Here is a 16,854-nt window from a genome sequence, read left to right as displayed (position 1 = left end):
AAAAGCCATGCTGAAGTTTAATGAGATGCTCCCAGGGCTTAACCTACCACCATTTCTCTGAGGACCATTTTCCTAACATTAAAATAGACATCATAACCCTACCCCACAGGGTTGGGGTGAGAAATCAAATGAGCTGATGTACATCAAACTGTCTAAAATGAGGTTCGTACTCAGAAAATGTGAATCGAAACCTCACATTTTCCATTTAGACACCAAATATGGCTGAAGCATTTATTTCACTAGATTCTTCCACTCAAGCAATTTTAGCTGTTTATTAGGCTTTCTCGGCCTTTAATTTCAATGTTTTCACTGACAAAAAAAAAAAGATAAAAATGAAAGAATCTCATAGTTGCCAAACAACTTCGAGATTTTTCTGAAGCAAGCAGTCAAATGTTTTGGAAGTTAAATGTTTTGGGTCAAGTAAATGGTCAAACTGTTTTTGTTTATTTTGTTGATTCAATAAAGCAATCAAAACAATTGAACTGGTTGAATGTATCATTTCTCAACGGGAATATGTGGTTTTTCCTAAATTGAATTATTTGACCGAAACAACCTCCATTCAGACTAAAAGAAAAATAGATATGAGATTCTCATTTTTCTCTTCAGCTCATGGTTGCAGCTTCCACACAGGCACTCTGAGGCCCTGTGAAATCCCACCTAATTAAAGTCTGTGTCGCTGTAACTCCAGCTTGCCCACTGACTCACTCTGTGGCCTCGCTCTGTGATGTTTCTCTACCCACTAGAAGGGCTCAGGGGACTGTTAATGCAAGGAACCAATGATCAAAAATTAATTTTAAAGCCCATGGTAAGAGCACATTAACATGAACAGCGCAGCTTGCCTCACAGAGAGTCTGAGCAGCAGAGCTGAGATCTTCCAAAGGATTTGAGAACAAAATTTTGCAGATGGAATGTATCTTGAGAATAATGATGCATGTCGCTAATAACCTATTCCTATGTTATAAGCCTAAATTGGAGACTTTGCAGGGTAATACACAGTCTGTAATTTCCAGGTTGGCGTAATAATATGGAAATCGCTTTTGGTGCCGGGATTGGATCAGCCTAAATGAGCTGGAATTGATAGCTGCCTGTGATACCAGGGGCAGGAAAGAGTGAGCACATCTGTGTCCTCGCTGACTTATCTAGAGCTCTCCAAACGTGACAGTTTTAAGGAGTGAGCCTTTAAATGTGTTATGGAAACGCACTACACTAGCCTGTAGCACAGAATGAGGTACTTCTAAAATGGCCTCAACAAGAATATAGAATGGTGTGCCTCCTTCTCAGGGAGGGAATGGGGCTGTTGCTTCGATAAAAAGCAAAAGGAGATGGTAAGTTCAAAACAAAATATGATGGAGGTTTTCTGAGGAAACAGGGAATTTTAAGGGGTTAAAACTATTTTACCTCTCCCATTAGGAGACTCCTGAGCCCTTTTCCACTCTGGCCCCTGGAAGTCATAGCATTCTTTGTTTGGGGAGCAACATAAGGGGCCCCTCAGGTTTCAATTGTTACACCCACGATTGAAAATGCTCAACCAGTGAAATTCCAAGTCTGTGTTCAGTAGTAGAGAATAAAGAGCTTCTTTGCTTTCTATATTTTAGAGAGCCTCTCAAGTATTGCACAGCAATTAATTTCACCAAGTCATCAGGAACAAGTAAATTCATCAAGGATCATGGAACACTAGCAAATTTGGATTAGCCTGACTAGAATCAAACATGATGAATTCCTTGGTGAAGAATGTAAGACTCCCTAGGATCTCATCCCTGTGGATTTCCTCAGCCTCATCTTGCTCACCAGCCTCTGATCTAGCCAAGTACAAGTGACTGCAATCACCTGAAGATGCCAGTCTCTGAAGTCCTGTGTGCATTTGTGCCTTTGTGCCTTTGTGATCGTCCCTTGTGCTTGAAATGTACTTTCCCATCATGTCCATCTGGTAAGCTCATCCTTAAAGACCCAGTTTGAGTGCCTTTCCTTTGATGTTCTAGCTACTTTGCTGTGTAATAAACAAACCCAAAATGTAGAGGAGTAAAATAGGACCAGCCGGGATGGCTTAAATCTCCTCTGTGGTAGCTTGTGCCTTAGATGGAAATGGCTCACATGGCTGGGCACTGGCAGCTGGGATTAGACCCACTTCCAACAGGACTTCTTCACTCACCCGTCAAGCATGTCAGTGGGGATGGCTGAGGAGCAAGCTCAGCTAGGACCTTCAGTCAGACTGCATACAAGTGAGCCCTCTGGATTTGCATAAATAGGGTAGTCAAACACTTTATATAGAGGCTCAGTATTCCTATGAATAAGGCGGACACTGTGTGCCTTTTACTTCCTAGTCTTGGAACTCATAGAGTCATTCTGTTACACTCAACTACTCAACGTAGTCACAAGCTAGCCCAGATTCAAGGGCAGGGGACATAGACACCACCTCTTACTGGGAGATGTGCCAAAGAATTTGGGGACTTGTCCCTTCTCTGACCTCTCCCAGATAGGATGGTTACTCTCTCCTGTCCCTACCCCTGTACCATGTGATTTATATCAATACCCTCTCCTGGCTGTACATGGATGGCCATTTAGCCTGTTGGCTTCTAGATCCTGAGCTTCTCACAGGCACTGTGTCTGTACATAAGTTTATTGGACAAAAATAGATTAAATCAAACCACCCTGAACATTGCCCAAATGGAAGGACTGTTCTAAATTTGGATCCCCAGCAAATAGACTCCTTCTGCCAAAAGTTCTCACACCAAGCCCAGCCCCACCATGCTGTTTCTGAGCAGATGGCCTGGTGGCTTGGAGATGCAGATTCAGAACTCTCAGGTACAGAGATCACCAGTGGCCATACCCCCAACCTGTCCAGGAATGAATAGTCAAAGCCTAATGCCAGTGCAGCCTGCTATTAGATCAAGCCCAGGACTTCAGACAGCTGGGAAGCAGCTCCTCCCCACCCCTCCCCTGCCCCCACCCCACCTCCCGGTCCGGTGCAGAGAGGCAGCAGAGGACAGGGACAATGTGGAGCAGAGGAGAGAGGATTCACACAGGCCTGGTACCATAGGGACTCCACCACTAGCTATAATGGTGCCAGGCTACAGCTTAAGGGAATAAGACGCCAATCTCAAAAGTGCTGTCATAGAAAGCTAATCTTACTGCAGAGGTCAAGGAAAAGAGTCTGTCAACATTTTGTTCATCTTTATAAAGTCCCGAGTTAAAAAAAAAAAAAAACTATGTTAATTTCATTCATTCCTTGTACCTTCATCTTGCAACTACATATTGAGGATTCATTATGTGTCAGGCATGAGTCTATAGCCAGGATGCGGTAGAAAGCAAGACAGACCCTGCCCTTATGGAGCTCATGTTCTACTGATGGGATTCAAACAATAAAATAAGCAATAATATGATATAATAAGATATAATATGTCAGATGGTTCTACATGGTATAAGGATAGAGAGTGATAGTCAAGTGATGCCTCCTGAGATAAAGTTGAGATGAAATATCATGGCAAAATGACATTTAAGCAGAAAGGCAAATTATGTGAGAAAATGAGCATTATCTAGGGCAAAAACATCACAGGAGGAGGACACAGAAAGTGCAAACATCACAAGACAGGAGGATGCTTGGCTATTTCAGCAAAAGTTAGCTTAGCTGCACAGGCCATGCAAAAGGGAGGATGGTAGAAAACGAAGTGAGAGAGACAGATCAGGCGCATATCCTCATTTATGCTGATATATGAATTTAGGCAAATATTTGAGTGGGGATTTCTGATGCCCAGAGGGCATGAAACAAGAAAAGTAGCTCCCTTATATGTTTCTGCCTTAATATTTCTTATTTCTGTCTGGGAGTGCTCCAAGTTATACTAAAAATGAACAAAGTACCTACTAGGTGCTTAATAAATGCTTGTGGGATGATTGAACTTGAGAATACTTGAATCAGCCAACACAGTTAAATACATCCAGATCTTTTGAATAGTGTTAATTTTGAATTATCAATATTTATTAGACCATATATCTCATGTTCAATTCAGAAATTGTGGTCTCTAAATTCTACAGGGTAACTTGAGACAAAAGGAGAAACTTTTCCAATGCTGGAAATGTGGTTCAAGGAAATATCTAACGTTCAGGAAATGGACTAATGTCAAAGGCACAAGCAATCTGGCTATCACTCTCCTGTGCCATGGTCATGGCCAACCATTCTTGGAATCCAGCCTCACGTGTCCAATGGCCTATGGACATCTACCTTGATGTCTAAGCAGAGAGTCAAACCAACATGTCTAAAATACCTGTGTTCCCCTTGTCCGCTGATCTGGTCCTCATCAGCATTCCCATCTCAAGTCACAGCATCTCCTTTCACCCAGTTTCTCAGGTCCCAAAGCCAGGAATCTTCTTCTTTCTCTCATAATCCAATCGGCAAGCCTTCCCAGTGTATCTTAAAATAGCATCTCAAACCCAGCACATCTCTCACCTCATCTACTGAAACAATGTCCTCGCTGAGTTCCCTTTTATCCAGTCTTGCCCCTCTTCTTCCATCTCTCCTCAGCAGAGTGATCCTTTATGGAAGGAAAGGTGGCCTATGTCAATCCCCTACTAAAATCTACCAATGGCTTCTCTTCATATGTAGATTAAAATGAAAAACCACCCTAAGTACAACCTACAAGGGCCTGCATGGACAGACCCCAGCTATATCTCTGACTTAATTTCCTACCAAACTATCACTCACTGACCCCACTTCAGGCCCCTTACCTTTCCCTCAAGCTCACATCTTCCTCTGGGCATGGTACTGACTGCCTCCTCTGCCTGGAATATTCCACCCTGCGTCTTCTCCATAATCCATTCAAGATTTGGCTCAAATGTCACCTCATCTAAGAGGCCCCCCTCTCTCATCAGTCCTTTAACCTGCTGTATTTTGCTTCCTACTACCACTTATCACCCCTGACGTTATATTATTTGTTTGTTTATGTTTTGTCTAGAATGTCTGTCTGCATTGTTCGCTGCTGAATTCCCAGCACCCAGAACAGCGTCTGGTATTATAGGAGGCACTAACCAAATATTTGTGGAATTAATGAATAAATGAGTGGATTCCCTTGAAAGACAATGATCACCATGCTCTTGCCTGCAGAACCCAGATGAGGCTTTAAGATCCTTTTGAACTACACTGCAAGCTGACCACAAACAATTTAAAAGCATTTTGGTTCAAGGAACGAAAATGATAGGTCACCCCTGCACTAAACCATGGGCAGCTTTGGTGTTGGTTTTGGTTTGCTTTGGGTTTGGGTTTTTTTTTTTTTACAAGTACTGTGTTTTTTGTGGTTGTTTTGTTTGTTTTCTTTCCAATTTATTCCCAGGACTTAAGCGTCTGGCACTAATAGGCACTTGGTAAGTATTTGCTGGACTCATGTTCAGTAGACAATAGAAGTACAAAAGATGGCTTTTCGATACGCAGTCTGTAAAAATTAAGTGGTAAGTTGGCAACCCTTGATTTAATTCTGCAAACATTTCATTGAAGATTCAAAATGTGTGTAGCCCTTTGGCCCATCGACCATGCACCGCCCCCATCTCCTCACTCAGGGGCTCACCTGAGGGTCTGGAAGGAAAGCTAAGGGGCTCCTCACTGCCAACCGTCAGCTGGCGCTAAGGAAAAGTGTATTTAAATCCTCTTCCCTTGCTCAGCACTGCCTCCTCCCTTCCGCCCCTGCCTGCCTCACTAGCACAGCCGGAAGTGCCTGAGCTGGCACCTCTCCCTGGATTACAGCCTGGGAGAAGAAACGGCGCCGTTCTCTCTCCTGTGCTTATATATAACTTATAAGAAAATTATTGTTCATGTTTGTGACAAGGGCCCTTGATTTACATTTGACATTTTCTGTCTTCAAATGCTAACTCCTAGTCACTCAGGTGGCATGATTGCTTGATAAGTCCCAAGAGAAGTGCTTTCTGCATTACTTTGTGCCAGAATGGCACACTTGTCATAGGTGCTAAATGAGTACAAAGAGACAGGCGATGCTGCTTTGTGTTTGCAAAACTTCTTTCAGCCAAGGCCTTCTAAGCAGTACAAACATTAAGAGGAATGATTATCCCCACTTTCATAAAGAGGAGAAACATTTCTTTTTTTCTTTTTTTTTGTAATAGCCTCTTATAACAGTTTCCAAATGTAATTACATTGGTTGGAAATGCCAACTTGTGCAATGAAATTACCGGCACATTACACGAAACAAATAAAAGGAAACGATGCTTCATAAGATGTATCAAGCACAAGAAGAGCCTCCTCTAGGTCTGCGCATCACATTTTGAAGAAGCACAAGGGGCAATCTGAGTCATCTTTGTGGCCCTTGGTTGAATGCTTGATCGTTATCATATGAACACACTTGAGATGGGAGGATCCCCTGGGAGAAAGGAGAAGGCTGCCTGCCCCCCGGGCACTCATTCTCTGATTGAAATAATGAACACACAAACTTCTATTATAACCTGCTGTGCACCTGGCATTGTGCTAGACGCATTCACATACCTGATCTCATTCAATCTCCATCACAACTCATTTCACAGATGAAGGAACTAGGGCTTTAAGAAGTGGCCTGACCTCCAGTCTTAAACCCCAAGCTCGTTGTTCTTTCTATTACCCACAGCTGCGATACCCAGGCCAGGGCAGGTTTACTGCCCTCGTCCCTTGCAACTCTGTCCACTTCTCTAATATCCCCCTGAAGGCAGAAAGCCAACCCTTCAGGTTTGCCAAGAGAATGCCTGATTGAGCTATGAGAGACTTAAGATCATACAAGGATCATGCTATAAGCATCAGACAGAGTAGCCCCCTCACTGCCAACAGACCTTCACCATCCATCCAGATTCCAAGCATCATTTTTGTCTGTCAGAATGATCGAGAATGTGGGCGCCAAGGTCCAGTTGCCTGAGTTTGAAGCCCAGTTTCTCCACTTAGAAGCTAATTAATGTGGACACCTACTTAACCTTGTTGCATTTCAGTTTCTTCTGCTCTAAATGGGTTTAATAATAATATTTACTTCACATTGCTGTTATAGGAATTGAATGTATTGATGCATACTTCAAGTTTAATACATAAATACTCAATAAATCTTGGTGAGAATTGTAATTATTTTTGTTGCTATTACATTCAATTAGTAATGTCTACTCCCATCGCTTTGACTTCCACTTTTATATGGATGCGCCTCAGCTCCACCTTGATTTAATTCTCTCCTCAGAGTGGTTGGAACAGGTTAGATTGAAATAGGAGACCGCGGGTCTCATAGGAATCAGGTGATGCAGGTGACCCTGACAGACCCTGACATAAAAGCACAATGGCCAAAGAGTATGCACACATTTTCTCCTACAGAGTTCTCAAGGATCAAAGCTTGCATGGAAAACTTTCCTTTTCAAGTTCAGATGGGTGGGAGAAGCCAGTAAGGGCTGTGGGAAAGTCGAAGCTAAGTGAGAAGTGACATGGGAGAGTTTGTGGGGATTAGGGAAGGGGAGGAGGGGAGAGCGGGTGATGAAAAGAAGTCTGTTTCTTTCAGGAAAGTGACTACTTTGCATCCAAGACTTGCAGTCATATTGGCTGCATCATCCTCTTTCTGTTCAATTTGATCAGATGGCCTATTGATTCTATTGCCATCTTAGGTTTCTATGGCTCCTTGCTCTGTCATTCGTTCTGCCCCCGCTTCATTTCAGAACTTCTTTACCTACCCCTTGGACCACTGCAATAGGGCTCCCTCCAGGCTTGCTTCAGAAAGTTCATCCTACTCCCTGCTCTCAGGGGGAAACTGCATCAAATACACTCTGAGCATTCCAAGTCCCCCTTTAAAACAAAACTCTTACAGATACCTAATTTGGTATTTAATAAAATCCAAACACCTTACCTTTTTCTACCATCCAATAGCAAAACTTGGCCACTTACTGTCCCCAGAACACAGATATCCTGTATTTTCATTAAACAAACATTTACTGAGTCCCCTCGATGTTTCAGGACCATTTCATGTACTAGGAATATAGGATGAGGGATACAGGATGAATACTGTGTCTTTGAACACCAGGAGGTCACAGCATAGCAGGGGAGATGGACACGGAACAAAGGAAATGAGATGAAAAGAATCCAACCCGTCTGATCAGCAGTATTCAATCAGAACATGCTTCTCATTTAAAATGCTATCGACATTGAATTATTACATTAGTTGTTGAATTGTTTTTATGAAATGAGCAAATCTGAAGAAGAACGGAGGACAACTGAGTCAGGTACAGGAAGATAAATAGAATGGCCGTGTGCAGGGGTCACAAAAACTTTTGGAAGTCAGGCAAGGAACGATGGGACCCATAATGAGCCTGAGACTACGTCATGCCTAAGAGCATTCACCTTCAATTCTCCTTCAAAATTCTGTGACTAAAGGCTCTGTGACAAACTTGAAGGCCTCCATGGGTCAGGATCAGCCCTTTGCAGCCTGTCCCAGTAGAGTGAGAAGAACCAAGAATCCGAAACCTTCCCATGCAGGCTGGCATTCCGCCACCACTATGGAGCTGCGTGTCTTTAGGTAACTGATAAATTCTTTGAGCCTCAGTCTTCTGATCTGAAAAAGAGGAAAGAGATAATACCTACCCCACAGAGGGCCCGTAAGATTCACAAATGTTGAATCAGTTTTCCATTGTAAGATTGCTGTTCGATCTGAAAAGGAAGAACCAAGGAAATGGCCATGAAAAGTGTGACCACATCACCTTAATTTCCCAATTATAAGCAAGGATCAACATTATAAGTAAAATGAAGTCATAATCAATGGCCCTGAGGATTCTCTTCTTTTCCAAATGTTCCGTCTTTGTATCCACATCTCTCTTCTTGCTACAGCTGCCTGTAGATAAACCAATTCATGGTTTCTAGGTGATTCCATCCCTGACACATCCCTGTCTCTCTGGGATGGGAAATTATGCATTTTCATCCCCACTGGCAATAAAGCCTTACAGAAAAGAAACTGTGCTGTGCTTTTCAGGATATGGCCATATGATACATTCCTTTAACTCAGAGACAACTTGGTACATTTTTTGTGAGCTTTTAGCAATAGGCAGAAACACCTTTTCCAGATGAGGTGGGTGAGAGGACTTTATTCCACTGTAGTTATATTTCTTTGCTAAAGACATTAAATAAATTTTGGAAGCAATGACTCTTAGCATGTTAAAAAAAAAATGTGGCCATAAAACCATTTGGTAGGGTCTCATAATCTCAGGGCTAAAAGAAAAAAAAAATACACAAAAAGGGAAATTTCAACCAATGTTACAGAACCACAGCTGTAAAGAAGCTGTTTCCTGAACAACATAATAGCAAGCCATGTGACCTTTGCTGCCATGTGAAGAGCGAGAAATTCTCTAAATTAAATCAGGCAGAATGGTGAACCCAAGAGGCGCCTCCTGACTGAGACCTCCGGCAGCAGGGCAGAGGGCAGACCCAGGAAATCAAGCAGAATTGAAGTTCCCCCGAGAGACCAGTTAAGAGCAGAATGGGCAGGTGTTTATACGTTTTGCCAGGTCTTCTCTTGCTGACAGACTGTGGCTTTTCAACTGAGTATTCCACTTCTGTTTTAAGTTTCTGCTTCTGTACCATGGCCTTATTAATGCCACAGTGTAATTATAGCACGGTCCTGTTCTCTGAGCCTATACCTCCAAGGTAACATCCAGATATGCCTAAATGTGAAGCCTAAAGGCGAAGCAGAGGCTCTTAGCTTCATGATACTCCAGCGCTTTTATTATGAAGCGGGGCATTCAGGCTGAGCAGCATCCAGGCCTCATGCACCCGAGGAGAGGAGTGGAAACTCCTCTCTGGCCCATTTCCATATGGCTGAGCTGCAGCTCAAATGCGGTTCTGAAATGGGACTGAGGCACCTTCCCCCATGCAACTAGGAATGTCTGAGACTCGGAAGTTACTAAGAAGCAGAGCACAGCAAAACCCTCCATCTTTGTCTCTCCCCACCCCATGCATGTATTTAAGCCTCTCGTTTATTAGAACATTGCCTCCCCTCTGATAGACTTTGGTGGTTCACAACTGAGACCAAATTACAAAAAAGGATGTAAGTACCACTGAGAGGAAAATGACGTGGAATCAATGCACAGTCTAAAGCAGAGAGGAGAGGTTTGGATTCAACTCGGTTTACCTTTAACAATACAATCATACTCCATCCAAGGTGGAGCTTTGGGAAAATGGCTGTGGGTATAGTCAGGATTCCAGCCATAAGCAGAGGACACACTGAAGGAGACAACTGAGAAGACTTTCATAAAGGGACAATAGATGTGGGTAGAGTTCAGGAAAGAGGAACGGTGAAGTTTCTGGGGTTGGGGAAGCATCTACATCCCTGGACCTGAATTGGTGAGGGCAGTTGGCCATCATCCAGCTCTTGCTGTCAGGCACCTTCAGGAGATGTCTTTCCAACAAGATATGTGGACTTCAGTAAAGAAACAAACCTCTGCCAACCTTCATCCTGGCCAGAAGAGATGCTGGGGAATAAACATATCATTCTTGAGTCTCCTGACAGTACTTCCCATAGACTGAATCCAACATACAGCCAGAAAACAAAGGAACATACTGAAACGATCCATAAAGGAATCATCAAGGATTTCCCAAGAGAGCAGGGTGGAGAAATATGGAGAGTGGGTCTGCAGGGGCAAAAGGAGAATAAGCAGCATCATTCTCCTTCTCACTCTACAAGATGCAGGACAACTAGTATAATCAGAGGATGTCTGTACAGAGGCCAGCCCAAGTGACTGGACTAGGTACAGCTCCAAGGGGCTGTCGGGACCTGTTCTTTCTTAACTGGCAGCCCCAGCATGTCATTGACAAGTTTCTGGTTCCATTACCAGAAACTAACAGAAGGGAGGATGTTTTGTACCAGCACAGAGGAAGCAGTGAAAGCTGTGGGGCCTGAGGCCAGCCGGAATGGATGGTCCTGCGGGAGCAGCACTGCTGCAGGATATTTGGAGTCCAGCAGTTTTTGAATCTGGTCTCAGAGGTCACTTGCAAACTCCCAATTGCTCCCCAGAGCAATGACCAGGACTGATTGATGGATACTTGCAAGCACTTCAAGGGAATTACAATCATTCTTGTAGGCATGGAAATAGATCTCAGCAAACTTTTTCTGGAAAGGGATAGTCTATATTTGGACTCTGTGGGCCATATATCCTCTGTTGCAACCACTCAATTTTGTCATTTCCATGCAAAAGCAGCTATAGACAATAAGTAAACAAATGGGTGTATCTGTGTTCCAATAAAACTTTACAGAAATGGGCACCAAGCCAGACTTGGCCTTTGAGCAGCATTTTGCTATCCTCTGACTTAGAACCCTGAGATTTAGGGTATTCATATAATCCTGCTCTTATCTATACTCACAAGATGGCAAGGCTGGAGACATATCTGTTTCGTGTGTTGACATTCCTGATTTCTATTAAATTGTAAGCCACATGAGAACTGAGTCATTTCTTATTGATCTGGGTACCTCAATACTCAGCTTTACTTACTATATACATACATTCATGCAAACACACACACACACGTCTCCACAGTAGGGATAACATAATTTGTCGGTTCATTAATTAAACAATTCACAGTTCTTGTTAACCTGAGTTAAACCTCGGCCTTGTTTGTATATTTAAAATATTGAATGATCAGAACACATGCAGAGAAATATAAAAACTGCATAGATCCTGGATTTTTTATAAAATTGAAACAAGTTTTCTTGTGCTGACTGGTGCTGCTTTACCATAAAAACCTAGAATGGGCTAGCTCAGACAAATAAATGTTGACTATAAAAAAAGTAAACAGGAGTCTAATTAATGTGTTTGCTAATAAGACTCCCTAGCTTGGTATTTAACCACAACACACAAATTAGGTGTTATTCCTAACATATGCTCAACTTATGGGGTTGGGTATTTAGTATTTTATTTAATCATACAATGCCTTCAAAACTCAAAAAAAAAAAAAATCCTTGCAACTCCATTTTATAGTCTTGCACAATTTTCCTTTCCATTTATCCTCCCCAACGCCTCACTACACATACCCTGGGTATTTGTGGTTTACCTGTTAGCATTAGAGCTCTTACAATAGACAACTCGGGGCTGCCTTGTGAGATGGTAGTCTTAGCGCCCCAATCACTAAGGCAAATCCAATGACTCACAAGATGATGTAAGCCCATTTGCAATAAGGCAGAGAGAGCTGGAAAATAGAATACCAAATAGTTTATGTAGTATAAGTTTGGCCCTACCCCCCTTTTCCAGGGAAAAACAAAACCAAGTTGAAAAGGTAGCTCTGCCTCCTACATAAGCTATTCTTCTCTATGATGAATGGAATACATTTCCCACACAGAACTGGTGCAGTGCTTCTGCTTTTACCCTAAGTAATCAGTAGTTTGAGTCATTTGACTATAAAATCTTAAAATAAAGGAAAAGGAATCCTTAGCTTTTGCGTACCAGAAATAAACTTTGGGATATGGTAGAATTTAGGGGGATTGACGATTCTAGTAGATGTATTTCAGCATGAGTGGCTGGAAATATCTATGATCAAGCATCAAGAAAGAGATATAACCTCCATTTCTAGGTCACTGAATTCATTCGCTAAATATTTATTGTGCATTCACCAAGTACCCAGCAGAGAGGCTATTCCGAATTTGGATGCTGCTGGTTCCAGCCAGACCTTTGCTGAGCCTATGCACAAAATGCTTTCTAAGCTTTTGAGAAGGTATGTATTTGATACTAATTGATAGTCATGACAGAATCAAAAGCAATGTCCCTGAGCACTGACACTCTTCTCTCTGCCTCTCTTTTGACATGCCTCACCTTCACATATCTAGCCAGAAGAATGTGCAAAAAAAAAGTTTTGTAGTTTATCTACATGGAATAGATAAAATTTTCTTCTTGTTTTTGTGAAAAAAAAAACAGTTTTGCTTGCCTAGTTCATTTCAATCTAAGTAAAAATGAATTTCATTTTTTTATTTTTAGAAGGGGCAGTGTTTGGCTCTTCTTCAAACCTGTGGGTCTAGTATTCCTATTTTGATAGATTATAAAATGTCTTTCCTTCCTCTTGCTTTTTCCTGCTGACACCCCTCTCTTAATACATCTCACCTTTTTCCCTTTCAACTTCTGGCATATATCTGATGCTTAGAACACCAAGCAGAGGTCAACCAGTTATTGAAAAAAATCAGAAAAAGAAAAGAAATCCTTTTAGCTTCCCAATGTATCTTAGCCTGAAAGAAATATAGTTAATTTTATACTGGGGAGGAGAGGAGATAAGTGCTTTCATGCCAGCCTATGTACAGGCAGGAGAGCTCTTTTTTCCCCACTAAATAAGCCAGATTAATCGAAATGCAAGTTGTTTAAGTGCAAGTATGCTTAAAACTCTCTGAAATCAACCAAGTACAATCTTTATTTTTCCACTCCCCCCAAAATCCTGCTAAAGACTAATTCTTATGAGCAATAAAACCTGAATACAGATCATGAAAAAGCTGAAATCTTAGAGTAAATAATACAACTGGAATTGATAGGTAGCAAATACTCATATATTGAGGGACAAACAAATCAATCACTTTGGTGCTGTTTCTGGACTTTGTATTTACTTTGAAAAATAGTTGTTTAGTTATAAAGGTGCTACAGACTTAAATAGTGAGAAAAGATATGTTCAGCTATAACTCTTGATCCATCAATGGATGGGATTGACAGAAACCATGGGTTAGTGAATTAAGAGCTCTGTCAGTAAGAAAACTGGCATATTTTCAATGCAGAGTAACACTATTCAAGATACAGGCAAAACTGACATCTCTTCAGTAATACTGTACTAAGATACATCACAGGATCTGAGAAAGTGTCTGATACTTAGCGTAAGCATAAAGTCAAACACTGAGGAAGAAAAAACATTCCAGACTGTCACAGATGTTCTCAGCAAAAGTGTAGGATGCTCAGTTGGTGGAGAATTCAACACCGAACGGCTGTTTAATGAGATAAATCCTGTTATTAAAAGGAAAGGGCGGGGTTGAGGAGGGCAGGAATTTCTAACCAGGTTTCTGGATGGATTATTCTCTTTTGAATTTGCTAATATGAATTTAATTTTGGTATGAATTTGCTAATAGGAGATAAAACATAAATGTCACTCCTCATTTGGCAATTATATTCCTGTGGGTCATCTTTAAGGCAATCATGTGGGACAGGAGCCATTTTCATACATCATTATAAAACTCTTTGAGGAAATGGAGCAACGGCCAAAAGATATGAATTTGACAAAAGTGTTTGGGAATTAGAAAGTTCAAAATCTGATTCTGTGATTGCATGAGAGTGTTCTGGCTTGATTTTGTGGCAGTAATGGAAATATTCAATAAGATATACTCACATTGCATGGACATTTTTTTATTTGGGAAGCAGGTTAGGACACTAAACTAGAGACTGTTACTCAGGTGATCAGTCAGGGGACAAAGATTGCACTAAGCTAACTTAGCACATGGGAATGGGACCCTTACTTGCCAAAGAGAATTCCAAAACATTGAATCAGGAACATTAGCACTATAAGGAACTTAGATATAGATGCTAACCTCTTATCCTAGCTCCGTCATTTTGCAGAAAAATGACTAAATACACAAAAGTGTTTCTCCTGGTTACAATTTTATCCATCTATTCATTAACTCAATGATATTTACGGAACATCTGTTTGAGCCAGGTACTAAGTTGATGGTAGGCCAGGATGCATATACAGGTTTATGGGTCCTTCCCCTTCTATAATTTTTTTAAGTATATGAAGTCAGGTTAAAATGTGAATATTTATTTAGAATAATGGAAAGACAACAAATGAAAAAATGCTAAAACACACTCATCATAAGCATCACAAAATCCAGAAAAAGAACATAATATGTTCATTAATCAACTGCCTATCCTATAGTATCTTTTTTATGATAATTCTGGCTGTTCATTTTCTTTAATTACCTTTTACATGGCAATGATTTTGCAATGCCATTTTCTATAGATATAAAGGAAAGATATTTGCCCTTCCTTCAGTATTGTTGATCAAAATTTGTTTCTAATAATTGGCAGTTTTGAATTTTTTTCCACTTCCCAATTCATTATTGATAATGTCATAAAACTTAAGAATTACCATCAAATTTAGGAAATGCTTTTTCAAGGAGAGAATTTCTCTTTTGATTTGGTTCCAGGAATGAGGACCAGATCCTCTATAATTTTACACAGCCAAGTATTGGAAGAATTTTTCATAGACTAGCTCCTGCCATCACCAGTTTAAGCCTACTTCTCTTCTACTACACATATACCATGCCTGCTTGGAGCCATGGGAACACATGCATTTCAAAGTGCAACCTCTGGAGCTTCATCATTATATCCCAGTACCAGGTGAGCTGAACAGAAGGCAGTACAATTATTTCTAGAAGCCTTTCTTGGACTAGATCTGCAAGCAATAATATAGCTATACAAAGAAGCAAATGTGAACCATGTAAATATATCTCATTAAACTAAAATTAAATTTATTCAGCTCAACTGTCTCTTAGCTAGTTGAGACCAGACACGTCAAAGCTACCCAACACAAGGGAGGCTACAAAAGAGGAGAAGTCAGTAGGGAAAGACCTATAAGTTTAACTGATTGTGGTTAAAATATCCAACTTATGCAAATTTTATCAGCCAGAACAAATGAACCATGGTCACTGTGTGAACCCTTGTTAAAGCCCCTCCCATGTAAGGGGTCCAGGCAAATTAGGGACATGAACCCTAAGCAACTACTCTATGGTAAATGCAACTCAGGCTGTAGGGATCCAATATTAAGCAGCCCGTACCATCAAATGGCTTTCAGTCTAGTTGGAAAGAGAAATAAGTAAAACCAGGAATTACCACATAATGTGTTATTTGTTAGTATGGTAAAGAAGCATGTAGCCTAATTATGAAAACATATAAAACATATATCTTACCCAGTCACATAAAACATATATCTTACCCAGTTGCAAGGGGGCATCAGGGACTTTGTTTGTTGTCACTTTCCAAATATGGAAGCTGAGGCTTAATGAGTTGAAATGTTTTGCCCAGAACATACAGATATTAAGTGGCAGAATGTGATTTGCAATAAAGACTTTCTAACAGGCATGGAGATAACAAAGTCCCTGCCCTCATAGAGGAAAGGCAGACACACAACAAGCCCCACATGTTACATTTCTTAAAGTAATCAGTGCTGGAGGAAAATTTATTCATCTCTAGCTGTTGGTCCCTGCACTTGTTCTGCTGTATTGCACTAACCTGCTTATTTGCTTCTTAAACACACAAAGAATATTCCCATCTCAGGGTGGTTGCATTTGATGTCTTCTTTGCTTTGGAACATTTATCCCCTAGTTATCCAGATGGCTAATCCCTCACCTTGCTGAGGTCTCTCCCCAAAGGTCATCTCTTGAAAGATGAAAGCCTTGACCAAACAGCCTTCCTTTATACTATATTCTTCCTCTGCTTTATGTTTCTTCATAACACTCAGCTCCACCTGGTTGCACATATGAGTGTTTACACACATGCACTCATTTATCTATGACTGTACCTCCCATTGAAAGAGTGTAGACCGCATGACATCAGGAGCTTTGTTTCGTTTTCTATTTCATCACCATTGCTTTTTACAATATTCAATACATTGTAGGTGACCAGTAAATATTTGTGAATAAATGGAAGTGCCAGAAACCTGGTCTTGATGCCATGAATGAGATAGGCTGGCCCTGAAAAGCCAAACAGAAAGCAAATACAAGTCCATGTATATCAGCTGTTTCCCTAAAGGTTTGGAACCCTCCTATAAGGAAGACAGCATTACTTTTTCTCTTTTCAAGTAAACTACTCTCTTTCCCTGTGAGAAAGCCAGATTTGAGGCCAAATTGGGATTCTGAACAACAC

The 16,854-nt window shown here is 41.1% G+C and overlaps 1 long non-coding RNA gene across 1 annotated transcript in view; it reads right to left on the bottom strand.

Annotated features, from left to right (window-relative positions):
- Positions 1–16,854, bottom strand: part of LOC143649938 (uncharacterized) — a 50,588-nt gene that overhangs the window by 12,996 nt on the left and 20,738 nt on the right. Inside the window, exon 2 of the long non-coding RNA XR_013159239.1 lies at positions 8,330–8,635. This is a non-coding gene — a long non-coding RNA (uncharacterized LOC143649938). The remainder of the gene's footprint in view (positions 1–8,329; positions 8,636–16,854) is intronic.

Source organism: Tamandua tetradactyla, chromosome 11 (assembly GCF_023851605.1).
Source record: "Tamandua tetradactyla isolate mTamTet1 chromosome 11, mTamTet1.pri, whole genome shotgun sequence".
Taxonomy (NCBI): Eukaryota; Metazoa; Chordata; class Mammalia; order Pilosa; family Myrmecophagidae; genus Tamandua; species Tamandua tetradactyla.
Note: the sequence above shows the minus strand (reverse complement) of the source record. Positions and strands in the feature narration are given on the sequence as shown.